The sequence below is a fragment of the Nothobranchius furzeri genome, chromosome 9, assembly GCF_043380555.1.
Source record: "Nothobranchius furzeri strain GRZ-AD chromosome 9, NfurGRZ-RIMD1, whole genome shotgun sequence".
Lineage (NCBI taxonomy): Eukaryota > Metazoa > Chordata > Actinopteri > Cyprinodontiformes > Nothobranchiidae > Nothobranchius > Nothobranchius furzeri.
In genome coordinates this window covers 15,364,438-15,386,176 of record NC_091749.1, presented here as the reverse complement: position 1 = coordinate 15,386,176, position 21,739 = coordinate 15,364,438, and positions in this window count along the sequence as shown.

The following is a 21,739-nucleotide window of genomic DNA, read 5'->3' as shown; positions in this document are numbered from 1 at the left end:
CTCCTCGGGGCGCGTCTTGCTTGGGCCTCTCTCCAGAAGGCCCTCAATCAGACCCAGTGTTGACACGTGGCAAGACGCTCCTCGGGGCGCGTCTTACTTGGGCCTCTCTCCTGGAGGCGCTCAGTCAGACTGAGTAGTGACATGTGGCCTGATGCTCCTCGGGGCGCGTGTTGCTTGGGCCTCTCTCCTGGAGGCGCTCAGTCAGACCAAGTGGTGACATGTGGCAAGACAATCCTTGGGGCGCGTCTTGCTTGGGCCTCTCTCCTGGAGGCCCTCTGTCAGACCCAGTGTTGACATGTGTCAAGACGCTCCTCGGGGCTTGTCTTGCTTGGGCTTCTCTCCTGGAGGCCCTCAGTCATACCCATTGTTGACATGTGTCAAGACGCTCCTCGGGGCGCGTCTTGCTTTGGCCTCTCTCCTGGAGGCGCTCAGTCAGACCGAGTGCTGACATGAGGAAAGACGCTCCTCGGGGCGCGTCTTGCTTGGGCTTCTCTCCTGGAGGCGCTCAAAAAGACCCAGTGTTGACATGTGACAAGACGCTCCTCGGGGCGTGTCTTGCTTGGGCCTCTCTCCTGGAGGCGCTCAGTCAGAACCAGAGGTGACATGTGGCAAGACGCTCCTCGGGGCGCGTCTTGCTTGGGCCTCTCTCCTGGAGGTCCTCTGTCAGACCCAGTGTTGACATGTGGCAAGACGCTCCTCGGGGCGCGTCTTGCTTGGGCCTCTCTCCTGGAGGCGCTCAGTCAGACCGAGTGCTGACATGTTGCAAGACACTCCTCCGGGCGAGTCTTGCTTGGGCCTCTCTCCTGGAGGCGCTCAGTCAGACCCAGAGGAGACATGTGTCAAGACCCTCCTCGGGGCGCGTCTTGCTTGGGCCTCTCTCCTGGAGGCGCTCAGTCAGACCGAGTGCTGACATGTTGCAAGACGCTCCTCCGGGCGAGTCTTGCTTGGGCCTCTCTCCTGGAGGCGCTCAGTCAGACCCAGTGTTCACATGTGGCAAGACGCTCCTCGGGGCGCGTCTTGCTTGGGCCTCTCTCCTGGAGGCGCTCAGTCAGACCCAGTGTTGACATGTGGCAAGACGCTCCTCGGGGCGCGTCTTGCTTGGGCCTCTCTCCTGGAGGCGCTCAGTCAGACCGAGTGCTGACATGTGGGAAGACGCTCCTCGGGGCGCATCTTGCTTGGGCTTCTCTCCTGGAGGCCCTCAGTCAGACCCAGTGTTGACATGTGGCAAGACGCTCCTCGGGGCGCGTCTTGCTTGGGCCTCTCTCCTGGAGGCACTCAGTCAGACCAAGTGGTGACATGTGGCAAGAAACTCCTCGGGGCGCGTCTTGCTTGGGCCTCTCTCCTGGAGGCCCTCTGTCAGACCCAGTGTTGACATGTGTCAAGACGCTCCTCGGGGCACGTCTTGCTTGGGCTTCTCTCCTTGAGGCCCTCAGTCAGACCCATTGTTGACATGTGGCAAGACGCTCCTCGGGGCGCGTCTTGCTTGGGCCTCTCTCCTGGAGGCACTCAGTCAGACCGAGTGCTGACATTTGGCAAGACGCTCCTCGGGCCGCGTGTTGCTTGGGCTTCTCTCCTGGAGGCCCTCAGTCAGACCCATTGTTGACATGTGGCAAGACGCTCATCAGGGCGCGTCTTGCTTGGGCCTCTCTCCTGGAGGCGCTCAGTCAGAACCAGAGGTGACATGTGGCAAGACGCTCCTCGGGGCGCGTCTTGCTTGGGCCTCTCTCCTGGAGGTCCTCTGTCAGACCCAGTGTTGACATGTGGCAAGACGCTCCTCGGGGCGCGTCTTGCTTGGGCCTCTCTCCTGGAGGCGCTCAGTCAGACCGAGTGCTGACATTTTGCAAGACACTCCTCCGGGCGAGTCTTGCTTGGGCCTCTCTCCTGGAGGCGCTCAGTCAGACCCAGAGGAGACATGTGTCAAGACCCTCCTCGGGGCGCGTCTTGCTTGGGCCTCTCTCCTGGAGGCGCTCAGTCAGACCGAGTGCTGACATGTTGCAAGACGCTCCTCCGGGCGAGTCTTGCTTGGGCCTCTCTCCTGGAGGCGCTCGGTCAGACCCAGTGTTCACATGTGGCAAGACGCTCCTCGGGGCGCGTCTTGCTTGGGCCTCTCTCCTGGAGGCGCTCAGTCAGACCCAGTGTTGACATGTGGCAAGACGCTCCTCGGGGCGCGTCTTGCTTGGGCCTCTCTCCTGGAAGCGCTCAGTCAGACCGAGTGCTGACATGTGGGAAGACGCTCCTCGGGGCGCATCTTGCTTGGGCTTCTCTCCTGGAGGCCCTCAGTCAGACCCAGTGTTGACATGTGGCAAGACGCTCCTCGGGGCGCGTCTTGCTTGGGCCTCTCTCCTGGAGGCACTCAGTCAGACCAAGTGGTGACATGTGGCAAGACACTCCTCGGGGCGCGTCTTGCTTGGGCCTCTCTCCTGGAGGCCCTCTGTCAGACCCAGTGTTGACATGTGTCAAGACGCTCCTCGGGGCACGTCTTGCTTGGGCTTCTCTCCTTGAGGCCCTCAGTCAGACCCATTGTTGACATGTGGCAAGACGCTCCTCGGGGCGCGTCTTGCTTGGGCCTCTCTCCTGGAGGCACTCAGTCAGACCGAGTGCTGACATTTGGCAAGACGCTCCTCGGGCCGCGTGTTGCTTGGGCTTCTCTCCTGGAGGCCCTCAGTCAGACCCATTGTTGACATGTGGCAAGACGCTCATCAGGGCGCGTCTTGCTTGGGCCTCTCTCCTGGAGGCGCTCAGTCAGAACCAGAGGTGACATGTGGCAAGACGCTCCTCGGGGCGCGTCTTGCTTGGGCCTCTCTCCTGGAGGTCCTCTGTCAGACCCAGTGTTGACATGTGGCAAGACGCTCCTCGGGGCGCGTCTTGCTGGGGCTTCTCTCATGGAGGCACTCAGTCAGACACAGTGTTGACATGTGGCAAGATGCTCGCCGGGGCACGTCTTGCTTGGGCCTCTCTCCTGGAGGCGCTCAGTCAGACCCCGAGGAGACGTGTCAAGACCCTCCTCGGGGCGCGTCTTGCTTGGGCCTCTCTCCTGGAGGCGCTCAGTCAGACCGAGTGCTGACATGTTGCAAGACGCTCCTCCAGGCGAGTCTTGCTTGGGCCTCTCTCCTGGAGGCGCTCAGTCAGACCCAGTGTTCACATGTGGCAAGACGCTCCTCGGGGCGCGTCTTGCTTGGGCCTCTCTCCTGGAGGCGATCAGTCAGACCCAGTGTTGACATGTTGGAAGACGCTCCTCGGGGCTCGTCTTGCTTGGGCCTCTCTCCTGGAGGCGCTCAGTCAGACCGAGTGCTGACATGTGGCAAGACGCTCCTCGGGGCGCATCTTGCTTGGGCTTCTCTCCTGGAGGCCCTCAGTCAGACCCAGTGTTGACATGTGGCAAGACGCTCCTCGGGGCGCGTCTTATTTGGGCCTCTCTCCTGGAGGCCCTCAGTCAGACCCAGTGTTGACATGTGGCAAGACGCTCCTCGGGGCGCGTCTTGCTTGGGCTTCTCTCCTGGAAGCCCTCAGTCAGACCCATTGTTGACATGTGGCAAGACGCTCCTCGGGGCACGTCTTGCTTGGGCCTCTCTCCTGGAGGCGCTCAGTCAGACCTAGTAGTGACATGTGGCAAGACGCTCCTCGGGGCGCGTCTTGCTTGGGCCTCTCTCCAGAAGGCCCTCAATCAGACCCAGTGTTGTCACGTGGCAAGACGCTCCTCGGGGCGCGTCTTGCTTGGGCCTCTCTCCTGGAGGCGCTCAGTCAGACCCAGTGTTGACATGTGGCAAGACGCTCCTCGGGGCGCGTCTTGCTTGGGCCTCTCTCCTGGAGGCGCTCAGTCAGACCGAGTGCTGACATGTGGCAAGACGCTCCTCGGGGCGCATCTTGCTTGGGCTTCTCTCCTGGAGGCCCTCAGTCAGACCCAGTGTTGACATGTGGCAAGACGCTCCTCGGGGCGCGTCTTATTTGGGCCTCTCTCCTGGAGGCCCTCAGTCAGACCCAGTGTTGACATGTTGCAAGACGCTCCTCGGGGCGCGTCTTGCTTGGGCTTCTCTCCTGGAGGCCCTCAGTCAGACCCATTGTTGACATGTGACAAGACGCTCCTCGGGGCACGTCTTGCTTGGGCCTCTCTCCTGGAGGCGCTCAGTCAGACCTAGTAGTGACATGTGGCAAGACGCTCCTCGGGGCGCGTCTTGCTTGGGCCTCTCTCCAGAAGGCCTTCAATCAGACCCAGTGTTTACACGTGGCAAGACGCTCCTCGGGGCGCGTCTTACTTGGGCCTCTCTCCTGGAGGCGCTCTGTCAGACTGAGTAGTGACATGTGGCCTGATGCTCCTCGGGGCGCGTGTTGCTTGGGCCTCTCTCCTGGAGGCGCTCAGTCAGACCAAGTGGTGACATGTGGCAAGACAATCCTTGGGGCGCGTCTTGCTTGGGCCTCTCTCCTGGAGGCCCTCTGTCAGACCCAGTGTTGACATGTGTCAAGACGCTCCTCGGGGCGTGTCTTGCTTGGGCTTCTCTCCTGGAGGCCCTCAGTCATACCCATTGTTGACATGTGTCAAGACGCTCCTCGGGGCGCGTCTTGCTTTGGCCTCTCTCCTGGAGGCGCTCAGTCAGACCGAGTGCTGACATGAGGAAAGACGCTCCTCGGGGCGCGTCTTGCTTGGGCTTCTCTCCTGGAGGTGCTCAAAAAGACCCAGTGTTGACATGTAACAAGACGCTCCTCGGGGCGTGTCTTGCTTGGGCCTCTCTCCTGGAGGCGCTCAGTCAGAACCAGAGGTGACATGTGGCAAGACGCTCCTCGGGGCGCGTCTTGCTTGGGCCTCTCTCCTGGAGGTCCTCTGTCAGACCCAGTGTTGACATGTGGCAAGACGCTCCTCGGGGCGGGTCTTGCTTGGGCCTCTCTCCTGGAGGCGCTCAGTCAGACCGAGTGCTGACATGTTGCAAGACGCTCCTCCGGGCGAGTCTTGCTTGGGCCTCTCTCCTGGAGGCGCTCAGTCAGACCCAGAGGAGACATGTGTCAAGACCCTCCTCGGGGCGCGTCTTGCTTGGGCCTCTCTCCTGGAGGCGCTCAGTCAGACCGAGTGCTGACATGTTGCAAGACGCTCCTCCGGGCGAGTCTTGCTTGGGCCTCTCTCCTGGAGGCGCTCAGTCAGACCCAGTGTTCGCATGTGGCAAGACGCTCCTCGGGGCGCGTCTTGCTTGGGCCTCTCTCCTGGAGGCGCTCAGTCAGACCGAGTGCTGACATGAGGAAAGACGCTCCTCGGGGCGCGTCTTGCTTGGGCTTCTCTCCTGGAGGCGCTCAAAAAGACCCAGTGTTGACATGTGACAAGACGCTCCTCGGGGCGTGTCTTGCTTGGGCCGCTCTCCTGGAGGCGCTCAGTCAGAACCAGAGGTGACATGTGGCAAGACGCTCCTCGGGGCGCGTCTTGCTTGGGCCTCTCTCCTGGAGGTCCTCTTTCAGACCCAGTGTTGACATGTGGCAAGACGCTCCTCGGGGCGGGTCTTGCTTGGGCCTCTCTCCTGGAGGCGCTCAGTCAGACCGAGTGCTGACATGTTGCAAGACGCTCCTCCGGGCGAGTCTTGCTTGGGCCTCTCTCCTGGAGGCGCTCAGTCAGACCCAGAGGAGACATGTGTCAAGACCCTCCTCGGGGCGCGTCTTGCTTGGGCCTCTCTCCTGGAGGCGCTCAGTCAGACCGAGTGCTGACATGTTGCAAGACGCTCCTCCGGGCGAGTCTTGCTTGGGCCTCTCTCCTGGAGGCGCTCAGTCAGACCCAGTGTTCACATGTGGCAAGACGCTCCTCGGGGCGCGTCTTGCTTGGGCCTCTCTCCTGGAGGCGCTCAGTCAGACCCAGTGTTGACATGTGGCAAGACGCTCCTCGGGGCGCGTCTTGCTTGGGCCTCTCTCCTGGAGGCGCTCAGTCAGACCGAGTGCTGACATGTGGCAAGACGCTCCTCGGGGCGCATCTTGCTTGGGCTTCTCTCCTGGAGGCCCTCAGTCAGACCCAGTGTTGACATGTGGCAAGACGCTCCTCGGGGCGCGTCTTATTTGGGCCTCTCTCCTGGAGGCCCTCAGTCAGACCCAGTGTTGACATGTGGCAAGACGCTCCTCGGGGCGCGTCTTGCTTGGGCTTCTCTCCTGGAGGCCCTCAGTCAGACCCATTGTTGACATGTGGCAAGACGCTCCTCGGGGCACGTCTTGCTTGGGCCTCTCTCCTGGAGGCGCTCAGTCAGACCTAGTAGTGACATGTGGCAAGACGCTCCTCGGGGCGCGTCTTGCTTGGGCCTCTCTCCAGAAGGCCCTCAATCAGACCCAGTGTTGTCACGTGGCAAGACGCTCCTCGGGGCGCGTATTGCTTGGGCCTCTCTCCTGGAGGCGCTCAGTCAGACCCAGTGTTGACATGTGGCAAGACGCTCCTCGGGGCGCGTCTTGCTTGGGCCTCTCTCCTGGAGGCGCTCAGTCAGACCGAGTGCTGACATGTGGCAAGACGCTCCTCGGGGCGCATCTTGCTTGGGCTTCTCTCCTGGAGGCCCTCAGTCAGACCCAGTGTTGACATGTGGCAAGACGCTCCTCGGGGCGCGTCTTATTTGGGCCTCTCTCCTGGAGGCCCTCAGTCAGACCCAGTGTTGACATGTGGCAAGACGCTCCTCGGGGCGCGTCTTGCTTGGGCTTCTCTCCTTGAGGCCCTCAGTCAGACCCATTGTTGACATGTGACAAGACGCTCCTCGAGGCGCGTCTTGCTTGGGCCTCTCTCCAGAAGGCCCTCAATCAGATCCAGTGTTGACACGTGGCAAGACGCTCCTCGGGGCGCGTCTTACTTGGGCCTCTCTCCTGGAGGCGCTCAGTCAGACTGAGTAGTGACATGTGGCCTGATGCTCCTCGGGGCGCGTGTTGCTTGGGCCTCTCTCCTGGAGGAGCTCAGTCAGACCAAGTGGTGACATGTGGCAAGACAATCCTTGGGGCGCGTCTTGCTTGGGCCTCTCTCCTGGAGGCCCTCTGTCAGACTGAGTAGTGACATGTGGCCTGATGCTCCTCGGGGCGCGTCTTGCTTTGGCCTCTCTCCTGGAGGCGCTCAGTCAGACCGAGTGCTGACATGAGGAAAGACGCTCCTCGGGGCGCGTCTTGCTTGGGCTTCTCTCCTGGAGGCGCTCAGAAAGACCCAGTGTTGACATGTGACAAGACGCTCCTCGGGGCGCGTCTTGCTTGGGCCTCTCTCCTAGAGGCGCTCAGTCAGACCCAGTGGTGACATGTGGCAAGACACTCCTCGGGGCGCGTCTTGCTTGGGCCTCTCTCCTGGAGGCCCTCTGTCAGACCCAGTGTTGGCATGTGGCAAGACGCTCCTCAGGGCGTTTCTTGGTTGGGCCTCTCTCCTGGAGGCGCTCAGTCAGACCCAGTGGTGACATGTGGCAAGACGCTCCTCGGGGCGCGTATTGCTTGGGCCTCTCTCCTGGATAACCTCTGTCAAGACCGAGTGTTGACATGTGGCAAGACTCTCCTCGGGGTGCGTCTTGCTTCGGCTTCTCTCATGGAGGCCCTGAGTCAGACCCAGTGTTGACATGTGTCAAGACGCTCCTCGGGGCGTGTCTTGCTTGGGCCTCTCTCCTGGAGGATCTCAGTCAGACCGAGTGCTAACATGAGGAAAGACGCTCCTCGGGGCGCGTCTTGCTTGGGCTTCTCTCCTGGAGGCGCTCAGAAAGACCCAGTGTTGACATGTGACAAGACGCTCCTCGGGGCGCGTCTTGCTTGGGCCTCTCTCCTGGAGGCGCTCAGTCAGACCCAGTGGTGACATGTGGCAAGACACTCCTCGGGGCGCGTCTTGCTTGGGCCTCTCTCCTGGAGGCCCTCTGTCAGACCCAGTGTTGGCATGTGGCAAGACGCTCCTCAGGGCGTGTCTTGGTTGGGCCTCTCTACTGGAGGCGCTCAGTCAGACCCAGTGGTGACATGTGGCAAGACGCTCCTCGGGGCGCGTATTGCTTGGGCCTCTCTCCTTGATAACCTCTGTCAAGACCGAGTGTTGACATGTGGCAAGACTCTCCTCGGGGCGCGTCTTGCTTCGGCTTCTCTCATGGAGGCCCTGAGTCAGACCCAGTGTTGACATGTGTCAAGACACTCCTCGGGGCGCGTCTTGCTTGGGCCTCTCTCCTGGAGGCCCTCTGTCAGACCCAGTGTTGGCAAGTGGCAAGACGCTCCTCAGGGCGTTTCGTGGTTGGGCCTCTCTCCTGGAGGCGCTCAGTCAGACCCAGTGGTGACATGTGGCAAGACGCTCCTCGGGGCGCGTATTGCTTGGGCCTCTCTCCTGGATAACCTCTGTCAAGACCGAGTGTTGACATGTGGCAAGACTCTCCTCGGGGCGCGTCTTGCTTTGGCTTCTCTCATGGAGGCCCTGAGTCAGACCCAGTGTTGACATGTGTCAAGACGCTCCTCGGGGCGTGTCTTGCTTGGGCCTCTCCCCTGGAGGTGCTCAGTCAGACCCAGTGTTGACATGTGGCAAGACGCTCCTCGGGGCACGTCTTGCTTGGGCCTCTCTCCTGGAGGCGCTCAAACAGACCGAGTAGTGACATGTGGCAAGACGCTCCTCGGGGCGCGACTTGCTGGGGCTTCTCTCATGGAGGCACTCAGTCAGACCCAGTGTTGACATGTGGCAAGACGCTCCTCGGGGCGCGTCTTGCTTGGACCTCTCTCCCTGAGGCGCTCAGTCAGACCCAGTATTGACATTTGGCAAGACACTCCTTGGGGCGCGTCTTGCTTGGGCCTCTCTCCTGGAGGCGCTCAGTCAGACCGAGTGCTGACATGTTGCAAGACACTCCTCCGGGCGAGTCTTGCTTGGGCCTCTCTCCTGGAGGCGCTCAGTCAGACCCAGAGGAGACATGTGTCAAGACCCTCCTCGGGGCGCGTCTTGCTTGGGCCTCTCTCCTGGAGGCGCTCAGTCAGACCGAGTGCTGACATGTTGCAAGACGCTCCTCCGGGCGAGTCTTGCTTGGGCCTCTCTCCTGGAGGCGCTCAGTCAGACCCAGTGTTCACATGTGGCAAGACGCTCCTCGGGGCGCGTCTTGCTTGGGCCTCTCTCCTGGAGGCGCTCAGTCAGACCCAGTGTTGACATGTGGCAAGACGCTCCTCGGGGCGCGTCTTGCTTGGGCCTCTCTCCTGGAGGCGCTCAGTCAGACCGAGTGCTGACATGTGGGAAGACGCTCCTCGGGGCGCATCTTACTTGGGCTTCTCTCCTGGAGGCCCTCAGTCAGACCCAGTGTTGACATGTGGCAAGACGCTCCTCGGGGCGCGTCTTGCTTGGGCCTCTCTCCTGGAGGCACTCAGTCAGACCAAGTGGTGACATGTGGCAAGACACTCCTCGGGGCGCGTCTTGCTTGGGCCTCTCTCCTGGAGGCCCTCTGTCAGACCCAGTGTTGACATGTGTCAAGACGCTCCTCGGGGCACGTCTTGCTTGGGCTTCTCTCCTGGAGGCCCTCAGTCAGACCCATTGTTGACATGTGGCAAGACGCTCCTCGGGGCGCGTCTTGCTTGGGCCTCTCTCCTGGAGGCGCTCAGTCAGAACCAGAGGTGACATGTGGCAAGACGCTCCTCGGGGCGCGTCTTGCTTGGGCCTCTCTCCTGGAGGTCCTCTGTCAGACCCAGTGTTGACATGTGGCAAGACGCTCCTCGGGGCGCATCTTGCTGGGGCTTCTCTCATGGAGGCACTCAGTCAGACACAGTGTTGACATGTGGCAAGATGCTCGCCGGGGCACGTCTTGCTTGGGCCTCTCTCCTGGAGGCGCTCAGTCAGACCCAGAGGAGACATGTGTCAAGACCCTCCTCGGGGCGCGTCTTGCTTGGGCCTCTCTCCTGGAGGCGCTCAGTCAGACCGAGTGCTGACATGTTGCAAGACACTCCTCCGGGCGAGTCTTGCTTGGGCCTCTCTCCTGGAGGCGCTCAGTCAGACCCAGTGTTCACATGTGGCAAGACGCTCCTCGGGGCGCGTCTTGCTTGGGCCTCTCTCCTGGAGGCGATCAGTCAGACCCAGTGTTGACATGTGGCAAGACGCTCCTCGGGGCTCGTCTTGCTTGGGCCTCTCTCCTGGAGGCGCTCAGTCAGACCGAGTGCTGACATGTTGCAAGACGCTCCTCGGGGCGCATCTTGCTTGGGCTTCTCTCCTGGAGGCCCTCAGTCAGACCCAGTGTTGACATGTGGCAAGACGCTCCTCGGGGCGCGTCTTATTTGGGCCTCTCTCCTGGAGCCCTCAGTCAGACCCAGTGTTGACATGTGGCAAGACGCTCCTCGGGGCGCGTCTTGCTTGGGCTTCTCTCCTGGAGGCCCTCAGTCAGACCCATTGTTGACATGTGGCAAGACGCTCCTCGGGGCACGTCTTGCTTGGGCCTCTCTCCTGGAGGCGCTCAGTCAGACCTAGTAGTGACATGTGGCAAGACGCTCCTCGGGGCGCGTCTTGCTTGGGCCTCTCTCCAGAAGGCCCTCAATCAGACCCAGTGTTGTCACGTGGCAAGACGCTCCTCGGGGCGCGTCTTGCTTGGGTCTCTCTCCTGGAGGCGCTCAGTCAGACCGAGTGCTAACATGAGGAAATACGCTCCTCGGGGCGCGTCTTGCTTGGGCTTCTCTCCTGGAGGCGCTCAGAAAGACCCAGTGTTGACATGTGACAAGACGCTCCTCGGGGCGCGTCTTGCTTGGGCCTCTCTCCTGGAGGCGCTCAGTCAGACCCAGTGGTGACATGTGGCAAGACACTCCTCGGGGCGCGTCTTGCTTGGGCCTCTCTCCTGGAGGCCCTCTGTCAGACCCAGTGTTGGCATGTGGCAAGACGCTCCTCAGGGCGTGTCTTGGTTGGGCCTCTCTACTGGAGGCGCTCAGTCAGACCCAGTGGTGACATGTGGCAAGACGCTCCTCGGGGCGCGTATTGCTTGGGCCTCTCTCCTGGATAACCTCTGTCAAGACCGAGTGTTGACATGTGGCAAGACTCTCCTCGGGGCGCGTCTTGCTTCGGCTTCTCTCATGGAGGCCCTGAGTCAGACCCAGTGTTGACATGTGTCAAGACACTCCTCGGGGCGCGTCTTGCTTGGGCCTCTCTCCTGGAGGCCCTCTGTCAGACCCAGTGTTGGCAAGTGGCAAGACGCTCCTCAGGGCGTTTCTTGGTTGGGCCTCTCTCCTGGAGGCGCTCAGTCAGACCCAGTGGTGACATGTGGCAAGACGCTCCTCGGGGCGCGTATTGCTTGGGCCTCTCTCCTGGATAACCTCTGTCAAGACCGAGTGTTGACATGTGGCAAGACTCTCCTCGGGGTGCGTCTTGCTTCGGCTTCTCTCATGGAGGCCCTGAGTCAGACCCAGTGTTGACATGTGTCAAGACGCTCCTCGGGGCGTGTCTTGCTTGGGCCTCTCTCCTGGAGGCGCTCAGTCAGACCGAGTGCTAACATGAGGAAAGACGCTCCTCGGGGCGCGTCTTGCTTGGGCTTCTCTCCTGGAGGCGCTCAGAAAGACCCAGTGTTGACATGTGACAAGACGCTCCTCGGGGCGCGTCTTGCTTGGGCCTCTCTCCTGGAGGCGCTCAGTCAGACCCAGTGGTGACATGTGGCAAGACACTCCTCGGGGCGCGTCTTGCTTGGGCCTCTCTCCTGGAGGCCCTCTGTCAGACCCAGTGTTGGCATGTGGCAAGACGCTCCTCAGGGCGTGTCTTGGTTGGGCCTCTCTCCTGGAGGCGCTCAGTCAGACCCAGTGGTGACATGTGGCAAGACGCTCCTCGGGGCGCGTATTGCTTGGGCCTCTCTCCTGGATAACCTCTGTCAAGACCGAGTGTTGACATGTGGCAAGACTCTCCTCGGGGCGCGTCTTGCTTCGGCTTCTCTCATGGAGGCCCTGAGTCAGACCCAGTGTTGACATGTGTCAAGACGCTCCTCGGGGCGTGTCTTGCTTGGGCCTCTCTCCTGGAGGTGCTCAGTCAGACCCAGTGTTGACATGTGGCAAGACGCTCCTCGGGGCACGTCTTGCTTGGGCCTCTCTCCTGGAGGCGCTCAAACAGACCGAGTAGTGACATGTGGCAAGACGCTCCTCGGGGCGCGACTTGCTGGGGCTTCTCTCATGGAGGCACTCAGTCAGACCCAGTGTTGACATGTGGCAAGACGCTCCTCGGGGCGCGTCTTGCTTGGACCTCTCTCCCTGAGGCGCTCAGTCAGACCCAGTATTGACATTTGGCAAGACACTCCTTGGGGCGCGTCTTGCTTGGGCCTCTCTCCTGGAGGCGCTCAGTCAGACCGAGTGCTGACATGTTGCAAGACACTCCTCCGGGCGAGTCTTGCTTGGGCCTCTCTCCTGGAGGCGCTCAGTCAGACCCAGAGGAGACATGTGTCAAGACCCTCCTCGGGGCGCGTCTTGCTTGGGCCTCTCTCCTGGAGGCGCTCAGTCAGACCGAGTGCTGACATGTTGCAAGACGCTCCTCCGGGCGAGTCTTGCTTGGGCCTCTCTCCTGGAGGCGCTCAGTCAGACCCAGTGTTCACATGTGGCAAGACGCTCCTCGGGGCGCGTCTTGCTTGGGCCTCTCTCCTGGAGGCGCTCAGTCAGACCCAGTGTTGACATGTGGCAAGACGCTCCTCGGGGCGCGTCTTGCTTGGGCCTCTCTCCTGGAGGCGCTCAGTCAGACCGAGTGCTGACATGTGGGAAGACGCTCCTCGGGGCGCATCTTGCTTGGGCTTCTCTCCTGGAGGCCCTCAGTCAGACCCAGTGTTGACATGTGGCAAGACGCTCCTCGGGGCGCGTCTTGCTTGGGCCTCTCTCCTGGAGGCACTCAGTCAGACCAAGTGGTGACATGTGGCAAGACGCTCCTCGGGGCGCGTCTTGCTTGGGCCTCTCTCCTGGAGGCGCTCAGTCAGACCGAGTGCTGACATTTGGCAAGACGCTCCTCGGGCCGCGTGTTGCTTGGGCTTCTCTCCTGGAGGCCCTCAGTCAGACCCATTGTTGACATGTGGCAAGACGCTCATCAGGGCGCGTCTTGCTTGGGCCTCTCTCCTGGAGGCGCTCAGTCAGACCGAGTGCTGACATGTGGCAAGACGCTCCTCGGGGAGCATCTTGCTTGGGCTTCTCTCCTGGAGGCCCTCAGTCAGACCCAGTGTTGACATGTGGCAAGACGCTCCTCGGGGCGCGTCTTATTTGGGCCTCTCTCCTGGAGGCCCTCAGTCAGACCCAGTGTTGACATGTGGCAAGACGCTCCTCGGGGCGCGTCTTGCTTGGGCTTCTCTCCTGGAGGCCCTCAGTCAGACCCATTGTTGACATGTGGCAAGACGCTCCTCGGGGCACGTCTTGCTTGGGCCTCTCTCCTGGAGGTGCTCAGTCAGACCTAGTAGTGACATGTGGCAAGACGCTCCTCGGGGCGCGTCTTGCTTGGGCCTCTCTCCAGAAGGCCCTCAATCAGACCCAGTGTTGTCACGTGGCAAGACGCTCCTCGGGGCGCGTCTTGCTTGGGCCTCTCTCCTGGAGGCGCTCAGTCAGACCCAGTGTTGACATGTGGCAAGACGCTCCTCGGGGCGCGTCTTGCTTGGGCCTCTCTCCTGGAGGCGCTCAGTCAGACCGAGTGCTGACATGTGGCAAGACGCTCCTCGGGGCGCATCTTGCTTGGGCTTCTCTCCTGGAGGCCCTCAGTCAGACCCAGTGTTGACATGTGGCAAGACGCTCCTCGGGGCGCGTCTTATTTGGGCCTCTCTCCTGGAGGCCCTCAGTCAGACCCAGTGTTGACATGTGGCAAGACGCTCCTCGGGGCGCGTCTTGCTTGGGCTTCTCTCCTGGAGGCCCTCAGTCAGACCCATTGTTGACATGTGACAAGACGCTCCTCGGGGCACGTCTTGCTTGGGCCTCTCTCCTGGAGGCGCTCAGTCAGAACTAGTAGTGACATGTGGCAAGACGCTCCTCGGGGCGCGTCTTGCTTGGGCCTCTCTCCAGAAGGCCTTCAATCAGACCCAGTGTTGACACGTGGCAAGACGCTCCTCGGGGCGCGTCTTACTTGGGCCTCTCTCCTGGAGGCGCTCAGTCAGACTGAGTAGTGACATGTGGCCTGATGCTCCTCGGGGCGCGTGTTGCTTGGGCCTCTCTCCTGGAGGCGCTCAGTCAGACCAAGTGGTGACATGTGGCAAGACAATCCTTGGGGCGCGTCTTGCTTGGGCCTCTCTCCTGGAGGCCCTCTGTCAGACCCAGTGTTGACATGTGTCAAGACGCTCCTCGGGGCGTGTCTTGCTTGGGCTTCTCTCCTGGAGGCCCTCAGTCATACCCATTGTTGACATGTGTCAAGACGCTCCTCGGGGCGCGTCTTGCTTTGGCCTCTCTCCTGGAGGCGCTCAGTCAGACCGAGTGCTGACATGAGGAAAGACGCTCCTCGGGGCGCGTCTTGCTTGGGCTTCTCTCCTGGAGGCGCTCAAAAAGACCCAGTGTTGACATGTGACAAGACGCTCCTCGGGGCGTGTCTTGCTTGGGCCTCTCTCCTGGAGGCGCTCAGTCAGAACCAGAGGTGACATGTGGCAAGACGCTCCTCGGGGCGCGTCTTGCTTGGGCCTCTCTCCTGGAGGTCCTCTGTCAGACCCAGTGTTGACATGTGGCAAGACGCTCCTCGGGGCGGGTCTTGCTTGGGCCTCTCTCCTGGAGGCGCTCAGTCAGACCGAGTGCTGACATGTTGCAAGACGCTCCTCCGGGCGAGTCTTGCTTGGGCCTCTCTCCTGGAGGCGCTCAGTCAGACCCAGAGGAGACATGTGTCAAGACCCTCCTCGGGGCGCGTCTTGCTTGGGCCTCTCTCCTGGAGGCGCTCAGTCAGACCGAGTGCTGACATGTTGCAAGACGCTCCTCCGGGCGAGTCTTGCTTGGGCCTCTCTCCTGGAGGCCCTCAGTCAGACCCAGTGTTCACATGTGGCAAGACGCTCCTCGGGGCGCGTCTTGCTTGGGCCTCTCTCCTGGAGGCGCTCAGTCAGACCGAGTGCTGACATGGGGAAAGACGCTCCTCGGGGCGCGTCTTGCTTGGGCTTCTCTCCTGGAGGCGCTCAAAAAGACCCAGTGTTGACATGTGACAAGACGCTCCTCGGGGCGTGTCTTGCTTGGGCCTCTCTCCTGGAGGCGCTCAGTCAGAACCAGAGGTGACATGTGGCAAGACGCTCCTCGGGGCGCGTCTTGCTTGGGCCTCTCTCCTGGAGGTCCTCTGTCAGACCCAGTGTTGACATGTGGCAAGACGCTCCTCGGGGCGGGTCTTGCTTGGGCCTCTCTCCTGGAGGCGCTCAGTCAGACCGAGTGCTGACATGTTGCAAGACGCTCCTCCGGGCGAGTCTTGCTTGGGCCTCTCTCCTGGAGGCGCTCAGTCAGACCCAGAGGAGACATGTGTCAAGACCCTCCTCGGGGCGCGTCTTGCTTGGGCCTCTCTCCTGGAGGCGCTCAGTCAGACCGAGTGCTGACATGTTGCAAGACGCTCCTCCGGGCGAGTCTTGCTTGGGCCTCTCTCCTGGAGGCGCTCAGTCAGACCCAGTGGTGACATGTGGCAAGACACTCCTCGGGGCGCGTCTTGCTTGGGCCTCTCTCCTGGAGGCCCTCTGTCAGACCCAGTGTTGGCATGTGGCAAGACGCTCCTCAGGGCGTGTCTTGGTTGGGCCTCTCTCCTGGAGGCGCTCAGTCAGACCCAGTGGTGACATGTGGCAAGACGCTCCTCGGGGCGCGTATTGCTTGGGCCTCTCTCCTGGATAACCTCTGTCAAGACCGAGTGTTGACATGTGGCAAGACTCTCCTCGGGGCGCGTCTTGCTTCGGCTTCTCTCATGGAGGCCCTGAGTCAGACCCAGTGTTGACATGTGTCAAGACGCTCCTCGGGGCGTGTCTTGCTTGGGCCTCTCTCCTGGAGGTGCTCAGTCAGACCCAGTGTTGACATGTGGCAAGACGCTCCTCGGGGCACGTCTTGCTTGGGCCTCTCTCCTGGAGGCGCTCAAACAGACCGAGTAGTGACATGTGGCAAGACGCTCCTCGGGGCGCGACTTGCTGGGGCTTCTCTCATGGAGGCACTCAGTCAGACCCAGTGTTGACATGTGGCAAGACGCTCCTCGGGGCGCGTCTTGCTTGGACCTCTCTCCCTGAGGCGCTCAGTCAGACCCAGTATTGACATTTGGCAAGACACTCCTTGGGGCGCGTCTTGCTTGGGCCTCTCTCCTGGAGGCGCTCAGTCAGACCGAGTGCTGACATGTTGCAAGACACTCCTCCGGGCGAGTCTTGCTTGGGCCTCTCTCCTGGAGGCGCTCAGTCAGACCCAGAGGAGACATGTGTCAAGACCCTCCTCGGGGCGCGTCTTGCTTGGGCCTCTCTCCTGGAGGCGCTCAGTCAGACCCAGTGTTCACATGTGGCAAGACGCTCCTCGGGGCGCGTCTTGCTTGGGCCTCTCTCCTGGAGGCGCTCAGTCAGACCCAGTGTTGACATGTGGCAAGACGCTCCTCGGGGCGCGTCTTGCTTGGGCCTCTCTCCTGGAGGCGCTCAGTCAGACCGAGTGCTGACATGTGGGAAGACGCTCCTCGGGGCGCATCTTGCTTGGGCTTCTCTCCTGGAAGCCCTCAGTCAGACCCAGTGTTGACATGTGGCAAGACGCTCCTCGGGGCGCGTCTTGCTTGGGCCTCTCTCCTGGAGGCACTCAGTCAGACCAAGTGGTGACATGTGGCAAGACTCTCCTCGGGGCGCGTCTTGCTTGGGCCTCTCTCCTGGAGGCCCTCTGTCAGACCCAGTGTTGACATGTGTCAAGACGCTCCTCGGGGCACGTCTTGCTTGGGCTTCTCTCCTGGAGGCCCTCAGTCAGACCCATTGTTGACATGTGGCAAGACGCTCCTCGGGGCGCGTCTTGCTTGGGCCTCTCTCCTGGAGGCGCTCAGTCAGACCGAGTGCTGACATTTGGCAAGACGCTCCTCGGGCCGCGTGTTGCTTGGGCTTCTCTCCTGGAGGCCCTCAGTCAGACCCATTGTTGACATGTGGCAAGACGCTCATCAGGGCGCGTCTTGCTTGGGCCTCTCTCCTGGAGGCGCTCAGTCAGACCGAGTGCTGACATGTGGCAAGACGCTCCTCGGGGAGCGTCTTGCTTGGGCTTCTCTCCTGGAGGCGCTCAAAAAGACCCAGTGTTGACATGTGACAAGACGCTCCTCGGGGCGCGTCTTGCTTGGGCCTCTCTCCTGGAGGCGCTCAGTCAGAACCAGAGGTGACATGTGGCAAGACGCTCCTCGGGGCGCGTCTTGCTTGGGCCTCTCTCCTGGAGGTCCTCTGTCAGACCCAGTGTTGACATGTGGCAAGACGCTCCTCGGGGCGCGTCTTGCTGGGGCTTCTCTCATGGAGGCACTCAGTCAGACACAGTGTTGACATGTGGCAAGATGCTCGCCGGGGCACGTCTTGCTTGGGCCTCTCTCCTGGAGGCGCTCAGTCAGACCCAGAGGAGACATGTGTCAAGACCCTCCTCGGGGCGCGTCTTGCTTGGGCCTCTCTCCTGGAGGCGCTCAGTCAGACCGAGTGCTGACATGTTGCAAGACGCTCCTCCGGGCGAGTCTTGCTTGGGCCTCTCTCCTGGAGGCGCTCAGTCAGACCCAGTGTTCACATGTGGCAAGACGCTCCTCGGGGCGCGTCTTGCTTGGGCCTCTCTCCTGGAGGCGATCAGTCAGACCCAGTGTTGACATGTGGCAAGACGCTCCTCGGGGCGCGTCTTGCTTGGGCCTCTCTCCTGGAGGCGATCAGTCAGACCCAGTGTTGACATGTGGCAAGACGCTCCTCGGGGCTCGTCTTGCTTGGGCCTCTCTCCTGGAGGCGCTCAGTCAGACCGAGTGCTGACATGTGGCAAGACGCTCCTCGGGGCGCATCTTGCTTGGGCTTCTCTCCTGGAGGCCCTCAGTCAGACCCAGTGTTGACATGTGGCAAGACGCTCCTCGGGGCGCGTCTTATTTGGGCCTCTCTCCTGGAGGCCCTCAGTCAGACCCAGTGTTGACATGTGGCAAGACGCTCCTCGGGGCGCGTCTTGCTTGGGCTTCTCTCCTGGAGGCCCTCAGTCAGACCCATTGTTGACATGTGGCAAGACGCTCCTCGGGGCACGTCTTGCTTGGGCCTCTCTCCTGGAGGCGCTCAGTCAGACCGAGTGCTAACATGAGGAAAGACGCTCCTCGGGGCGCGTCTTGCTTGGGCTTCTCTCCTGGAGGCGCTCAGAAAGACCCAGTGTTGACATGTGACAAGACGCTCCTCGGGGCGCGTCTTGCTTGGGCCTCTCTCCTGGAGGCGCTCAGTCAGACCCAGTGGTGACATGTGGCAAGACACTCCTCGGGGCGCGTCTTGCTTGGGCCTCTCTCCTGGAGGCCCTCTGTCAGACCCAGTGTTGGCATGTGGCAAGACGCTCCTCAGGGCGTGTCTTGGTTGGGCCTCTCTACTGGAGGCGCTCAGTCAGACCCAGTGGTGACATGTGGCAAGACGCTCCTCGGGGCGCGTATTGCTTGGGCCTCTCTCCTGGATAACCTCTGTCAAGACCGAGTGTTGACATGTGGCAAGACTCTCCTCGGGGCGCGTCTTGCTTCGGCTTCTCTCATGGAGGCCCTGAGTCAGACCCAGTGTTGACATGTGTCAAGACACTCCTCGGGGCGCGTCTTGCTTGGGCCTCTCTCCTGGAGGCCCTCTGTCAGACCCAGTGTTGGCAAGTGGCAAGACGCTCCTCAGGGCGTTTCTTGGTTGGGCCTCTCTCCTGGAGGCGCTCAGTCAGACCCAGTGGTGACATGTGGCAAGACGCTCCTCGGGGCGCGTATTGCTTGGGCCTCTCTCCTGGATAACCTCTGTCAAGACCGAGTGTTGACATGTGGCAAGACTCTCCTCGGGGTGCGTCTTGCTTCGGCTTCTCTCATGGAGGCCCTGAGTCAGACCCAGTGTTGACATGTGTCAAGACGCTCCTCGGGGCGTGTCTTGCTTGGGCCTCTCTCCTGGAGGTGCTCAGTCAGACCGAGTGCTAACATGAGGAAAGACGCTCCTCGGGGCGCGTCTTGCTTGGGCTTCTCTCCTGGAGGCGCTCAGAAAGACCCAGTGTTGACATGTGACAAGACGCTCCTCGGGGCGCGTCTTGCTTGGGCCTCTCTCCTGGAGGCGCTCAGTCAGACCCAGTGGTGACATGTGGCAAGACACTCCTCGGGGCGCGTCTTGCTTGGGCCTCTCTCCTGGAGGCCCTCTGTCAGACCCAGTGTTGGCATGTGGCAAGACGCTCCTCAGGGCGTGTCTTGGTTGGGCCTCTCTCCTGGAGGCGCTCAGTCAGACCCAGTGGTGACATGTGGCAAGACGCTCCTCGGGGCGTGTATTGCTTGGGCCTCTCTCCTGGATAACCTCTGTCAAGACCGAGTGTTGACATGTGGCAAGACTCTCCTCGGGGCGCGTCTTGCTTCGGCTTCTCTCATGGAGGCCCTGAGTCAGACCCAGTGTTGACATGTGTCAAGACGCTCCTCGGGGCGTGTCTTGCTTGGGCCTCTCTCCTGGAGGTGCTCAGTCAGACCCAGTGTTGACATGTGGCAAGACGCTCCTCGGGGCACGTCTTGCTTGGGCCTCTCTCCTGGAGGCGCTCAAACAGACCGAGTAGTGACATGTGGCAAGACGCTCCTCGGGGCGCGACTTGCTGGGGCTTCTCTCATGGAGGCACTCAGTCAGACCCAGTGTTGACATGTGGCAAGACGCTCCTCGGGGCGCGTCTTGCTTGGACCTCTCTCCCTGAGGCGCTCAGTCAGACCCAGTATTGACATTTGGCAAGACACTCCTTGGGGCGCGTCTTGCTTGGGCCTCTCTCCTGGAGGCGCTCAGTCAGACCGAGTGCTGACATGTTGCAAGACACTCCTCCGGGCGAGTCTTGCTTGGGCCTCTCTCCTGGAGGCGCTCAGTCAGACCCAGAGGAGACATGTGTCAAGACCCTCCTCGGGGCGCGTCTTGCTTGGGCCTCTCTCCTGGAGGCGCTCAGTCAGACCGAGTGCTGACATGTTGCAAGACGCTCCTCCGGGCGAGTCTTGCTTGGGCCTCTCTCCTGGAGGCGCTCAGTCAGACCCAGTGTTCACATGTGGCAAGACGCTCCTCGGGGCGCGTCTTGCTTGGGCCTCTCTCCTGGAGGCGCTCAGTCAGACCCAGTGTTGACATGTGGCAAGACGCTCCTCGGGGCGCGTCTTGCTTGGGCCTCTCTCCTGGAGGCGCTCAGTCAGACCGAGTGCTGACATGTGGGAAGACGCTCCTCGGGGCGCATCTTGCTTGGGCTTCTCTCCTGGAGGCCCTCAGTCAGACCCAGTGTTGACATGTGGCAAGACGCTCCTCGGGGCGCGTCTTGCTTGGGCCTCTCTCCTGGAGGCACTCAGTCAGACCAAGTGGTGACATGTGGCAAGACACTCCTCGGGGCGCGTCTTGCTTGGGCCTCTCTCCTGGAGGCCCTCTGTCAGACCCAGTGTTGACATGTGTCAAGACGCTCCTCGGGGCACGTCTTGCTTGGGCTTCTCTCCTGGAGGCCCTCAGTCAGACCCATTGTTGACATGTGGCAAGACGCTCCTCGGGGCGCGTCTTGCTTGGGCCTCTCTCCTGGAGGCGCTCAGTCAGACCGAGTGCTGACATTTGGCAAGACGCTCCTCGGGCCGCGTGTTGCTTGGGCTTCTCTCCTGGAGGCCCTCAGTCAGACCCATTGTTGACATGTGGCAAGACGCTCATCAGGGCGCGTCTTGCTTGGGCCTCTCTCCTGGAGGCGCTCAGTCAGACCGAGTGCTGACATGTGGCAAGACGCTCCTCGGGGAGCGTCTTGCTTGGGCTTCTCTCCTGGAGGCGCTCAAAAAGACCCAGTGTTGACATGTGACAAGACGCTCCTCGGGGCGCGTCTTGCTTGGGCCTCTCTCCTGGAGGCGCTCAGTCAGAACCAGAGGTGACATGTGGCAAGACGCTCCTCGGGGCGCGTCTTGCTTGGGCCTCTCTCCTGGAGGTCCTCTGTCAGACCCAGTGTTGACATGTGGCAAGACGCTCCTCGGGGCGCGTCTTGCTGGGGCTTCTCTCATGGAGGCACTCAGTCAGACACAGTGTTGACATGTGGCAAGATGCTCGCCGGGGCACGTCTTGCTTGGGCCTCTCTCCTGGAGGCGCTCAGTCAGACCCAGAGGAGACATGTGTCAAGACCCTCCTCGGGGCGCGTCTTGCTTGGGCCTCTCTCCTGGAGGCGCTCAGTCAGACCGAGTGCTGACATGTTGCAAGACGCTCCTCCGGGCGAGTCTTGCTTGGGCCTCTCTCCTGGAGGCGCTCAGTCAGACCCAGTGTTCACATGTGGCAAGACGCTCCTCGGGGCGCGTCTTGCTTGGGCCTCTCTCCTGGAGGCGATCAGTCAGACCCAGTGTTGACATGTGGCAAGACGCTCCTCGGGGCTCGTCTTGCTTGGGCCTCTCTCCTGGAGGCGCTCAGTCAGACCGAGTGCTGACATGTGGCAAGACGCTCCTCGGGGAGCATCTTGCTTGGGCTTCTCTCCTGGAGGCCCTCAGTCAGACCCAGTGTTGACATGTGGCAAGACGCTCCTCGGGGCGCGTCTTATTTGGGCCTCTCTCCTGGAGGCCCTCAGTCAGACCCAGTGTTGACATGTGGCAAGACGCTCCTCGGGGCGCGTCTTGCTTGGGCTTCTCTCCTGGAGGCCCTCAGTCAGACCCATTGTTGACATGTGGCAAGACGCTCCTCGGGGCACGTCTTGCTTGGGCCTCTCTCCTGGAGGCGCTCAGTCAGACCTAGTAGTGACATGTGGCAAGACGCTCCTCGGGGCGCGTCTT